The sequence below is a fragment of the Octopus bimaculoides genome, chromosome 3, assembly GCF_046866305.1.
Source record: "Octopus bimaculoides isolate indiv1 chromosome 3, ASM4686630v1, whole genome shotgun sequence".
In the NCBI taxonomy this organism is placed as follows: Eukaryota; Metazoa; Mollusca; class Cephalopoda; order Octopoda; family Octopodidae; genus Octopus; species Octopus bimaculoides.
This window is the reverse complement of record NC_142930.1, coordinates 122,923,184-122,928,183: the sequence shown is the minus strand read 5'-3', so window position 1 is coordinate 122,928,183 and position 5,000 is coordinate 122,923,184. Positions and strand designations below refer to the sequence as shown.

The window sequence follows — 5,000 nt, the reverse complement described above, 5'->3', positions numbered from 1 at the left end:
GCGACCATGAGGTAGAGAATAAGAAGCCGAACATAGTCTTAATTGAAAAAGAAAACAAACTATGCTGGATCATAGATATAGCATGCCCAGCTGACAACAAGGTATGCGATAAGGAAGAAAGAAAAGTCGAGAGATATGACAAGTTGGCTTGGGAAGTTAAGCAGTTGTGGTCGATGAAAAAGGTAGCAATAGCAACAATAATTGTTGGAGGCCTGGGAACAGTGATCAAAAACCTCGAGAAGTACGTAGAACAAATAGGGACTGCAATAAGGGTGGAGCACTTACAGAAAACAGCACTGCTTGGAACCGCTCGAATACTCCGGAAGGTGATCGAAAAATAAGAAGTGTTACCTTAGTTCACTGGTAGTGAATAGCTGACACTGTAGTACATCTCCAGTGTTAGAAGCTGTGCAAAAACGACAATAATAATAACGACAAAAACAGCAGCAGTAGCAACAACAACAACAACACCACCGAGTAACGAAAATTATCTCTTCTGGTCTTCCTTTGCCAAAATTTCCAATTCAAATAACTTACTCACACACACATACACATACATACATGCATACATACATACATATGCATGTATATATGTATGTATATATGTATGTAGTATGTATATATGTGTGGGTATGTGGGGGTGTGTACGCGTGAAAGACACAAGTTCCCGACCCTCCCGGATAAAAAAACCAACTATAGAAATAATAACGGTAGCGTCAGGGGAATTGGAGAATCAAAACTGTACTTTTACACGTAAAATAACTGATGTACAGCAAAGGAAACGCAGGAATATATTTGAAAGCTAGTTTGAACATGTGAGTGACAGCTTTAAATATCATTACAATGTGGGGGTTTATTTTCATTTATGATATGGCGATTAAGTAGGTGGGTAACAGTTTTAATAACAACTTGTACCGGATATTTGCAGGCAAACTGCCGCAAAGAAAAAGGAAAACTGAAAAGCCATACGTTCATCAGCACTTCCGCCGCATAGCATTTGGTTGTGGAATTCTGAAAGATTTCAAGGGAATAGCTTTTGTCTGTCATTAGTTTGGTTAGTTTCTGCAAATAAAATCTCTTTCTGTTGTCTACGGGACGGAGTAAGTTGGTACGTTATGTAGAAAATTGTACTCTGCTGTTGGTGGGTAGATAGATAGATAGATAGATAGATAGATATAATATATATATATATATATATATATATATATATATATATATATATATATATATGCATACATACATGTACATGCGCGCACTCACACATACATACGTTCATACATACATGCATACATGCATGCATACATACATACATACATACACGAGCACACATACATACATACATATATACATACACGAGTACACGTACATACACGCACACATACATACATACGTACGTACATACATACATACATACATACATGCATGCATGCATACATACATACATAAATACATACATACATGCATGCATGCATGCATACAGACAGACAGACAGACAGACAGACAGACAGACAGACAGACAGACAGACAGATAGGCATACGTTACTTACGTACGTACGTACGTACGTACATGGACGAGCAAATAGACTGACAGACCTATAAGCAGGTAGATTGACAGATGGTGGTACCAAGAAAACAGAATCAGAGACACATAGAGAGAAAGCTAAATAAAATTCTCCTGCATAGACTGTGCACAGTAGTAGTGTCGGCGACGGTGGCGGCGGTGGCCGTCGTGGTGGAGGTCGTGGTGGTGGGGGGAGAGGATTATGACGACGAGGATGATGTTGATGATGATGATGATGTGCAGGAGGCGGAGGAGGAGTGAAAAATGCAGTGTTGGTGTGGAAAATGATAGTGTAAAATAATAATCTGAATTGTTTAACCCTTTAACAGCGGAAATGTGCGCACGAGCGTGTGCACCAAACGGGCAAAATAATAATAATAATAATAATAACAACAACAACAACAACAACAACAACAACAGCAACAACAACAACAACAACAACAACAACAACAATAATAATAATAATAATAATAATAATAATAATAATAATAATAATAATAATAATAATAATAATAGCTTCTTTTAGAAATTTCTGAAGGTAATTTTTCATATTCATTTCCACGACGACACACATACAAATACAAGCACGCACAATAACACACACACACACAGACACACACACACACACACACACACACACACACACACACACATACACATAAACAGGGGAATAGGTACTAAAACTTTGAAAATGATATTTTAAAAACAAAGGACAATTAGGTAATAAAATCATTTGCGTACAAATTAAGTTGAAGTTTCCGCGTTGTCGCTGAACGTGTGTACAAATGGAGAAAAATCGTTTTTTTCTTTTTCCATCCAGAGGTAGCTGAAGTATTACTTTCTTGTATGCTATCTAGATCATCGTTATCTGTTGACAACGAGAGGTCATAAAAAATCTTCTTCGTTGTTGTATAAATAAATATTCCATTTGCGACTTGAGTTCTCCTAAGGATAAGAGTCTTTTACGCTTAGGAGTATTCAACGAAGTAGACGCCCGGGTGCCAATCGATGATTGGAGTCTTAATGTAAAATATTTGAAACATGAATTGATGACGTCTGCTGTTCTCAACAAAACATTAATGGAGGACGTCCATTAAGTATTAAAAAACACCATACTCTATATAATTTTTAATAGAAGGAATGCATAGACTCAGACAGATAGACAGACGTATATATGTACATACATAAGACACCTATACAGCAAACTGATTCGCCTTCTCTTAATGCAGTTAGTGATTCAGAAAATCAATGCAGTGGGCTGAACGCATGTATAATCACGTGCACATATGGAGACATACCCAAACACTCCCACACACATACACATATACAAATACAACCAGGCACAATGACACAACACATATCAAACAGGGGAGTTTGACGAAGTAGACGGTTGGGCATCAATTGATGATGTCCGTGTAAAAATTTTGAAACACCAATTGATAACATCCGCTGTTCTCTAATGAAACATCAATGGATGATATCCACCGTTTAAGTGTTAAAAAGAACTTAGGTTTTATACAGTGTTTAATAGAATGCAGAAGATTATTATTAATGGTTTTAACAGAGTAGGAAGTGAAGCAGCCATGGTCTTCTGTGCGACCTCAAGCACAAATGAAGAGGAGGTAGGTAAGTGGAGCAACGAATAACTCTGAGCTTGTTGCAGTAGGAAGCAGTGCCTCTAGACATCGAGTTATCTTAGACCGTGTATTTCCGGTTTGAATACTTGCAAAAGAATGAAGTACGCTAGGCGGTAGTTTTTAAACAGCCAACGAATTACATCTACATCCGAAAAACAAATACAGTTATATTTCTGACCTTGTAATGTTTCTGCTGTAGCCTTGTAATATTTCTGTCTTAACCTAATTGTGTCATTGCGAGTGCCATAGCTACACTTGCGCTGTAGACAAGCCAAAGCTATAGAGCATGATAGTACCAGAGCCAAAACTATCGCTGCATTATAACCATTCCTACGCCATAACCCTCCGTATGTCATAGCCATCCCTATGCCCTATGTCACAGTCACCCTTACGTTACAGCAATCAGTACGTCATAACAATCGTTGCGTCATAACAATCGCTGCATTATAGTCTTCCCTGTGTCATAACCTTGGCTGTATCATAATACATTGTTGTGTCATAATTAACGCTGCGTCATAACTATTTCTGCACCATAACCGTCCCTGTGTCATAACAATTGCTATGTTATAACCACCCCTGCCTCATAGTAGTCCCTACGCTCAACCATCCCTGTGTCACAACAGTCACTACGTCATAAGAATCTCTACATCATAACCATCGCTGTATCATAGCGATCGCTTCGTGATAACCATCCCTGTACCATAATAATCACAACATTGTAATCAGCCATGCGTCATAACCACCCCTGTGTCATAACCATCCCCGTGTCATAACTATCCCCGTGTCATAACCATCCTCGTGTCATAACCATCCCTACATCATGACCATCCGTGCATTATAACCATCTCTGAGTTATAACCCTCCCAGCGCCATAACAATCGCTGCATCATAAATACTCCTGCGTCATAACAATCGCTGTGTCATAACCATCGCTGCGTCATAAATATCCCTACGTCACCATCTGTGCATCATAACCACCCCTGCGTTATAACCATCCTAGCGTCATAACAATCATTGCATCATAACAAACGTGTCAAACTTTGCGTCATAACAAACGCTGCGTCACAAACATCAATGCATCATAGCCATCCCTGTGTCATAACCATCGTTGCATCATAACAATCGCTGCATTATAGCGGTTCGCCATTAGATTCCGCTAGAATAAGTACCAGGCTTTATCAATAAAGTACTGTGGTAGATTTGTTCAAACAAAACCTTCAAGGAGGTGCTCCATTGTGACCGTAGCACAATGTATTCCAGACAAAAATATCGATTCAACAGGAAACATTAATGCAGCGAAGGACGAGTTATTTCCCTTGAAACGTAGGGGAAATAATTCTTGCAAATAATATAAAAGTTATGTCCCTTGTTGATATTTCATTTGCGTTCATATTTTTCTAGTTTTGTGTCGATTCTTATTAGACAAAAGCTGATCTGAAAAATGTTCATTGCTATTTCTAACTACTCGAGAGGTTTACTACCTGGGGGACATATGAAAAGTCTAATTTCCGTTCAACAAAGATTAGCTTAAAGAAATAATTCAAGTGGCAGATACTTGAACAACACAAGCGAATAGATGTATATCAATTACCATACAACGTAAATTCTTTGATTTATTAAAACTATATCCGGCTCTAGAGGTTATATCATAATTTCCAACTGACAATTAAGACTAAATCTATGTGAGAAGGGGAGAAGATTTCAAGAATTAAGAATTCTCCAAAACTGAAATGCCATTATGGAAAAGGACAAGCTTATTGTCTGGAGGAAAGAAGATAGTCGTAGACACGCGTTTCTACCTC

General features: G+C 38.2%; 2 long non-coding RNA genes across 2 annotated transcripts in view; one reads left to right on the top strand and one right to left on the bottom strand.

Moving 5' to 3' along the window:
- Positions 1 to 5,000, bottom strand: part of LOC149136673 (uncharacterized) — a 367,529-nt gene that overhangs the window by 104,143 nt on the left and 258,386 nt on the right. The window lies entirely within an intron of this gene.
- The window catches only part of LOC149136676 (uncharacterized), a 13,591-nt gene continuing 12,864 nt past the window's right edge, over positions 4,274 to 5,000 (top strand). The window contains exon 1 of the long non-coding RNA XR_016240929.1: positions 4,274 to 5,000. This exon is cut by the window's right edge and continues 570 nt beyond it. This is a non-coding gene — a long non-coding RNA (uncharacterized LOC149136676).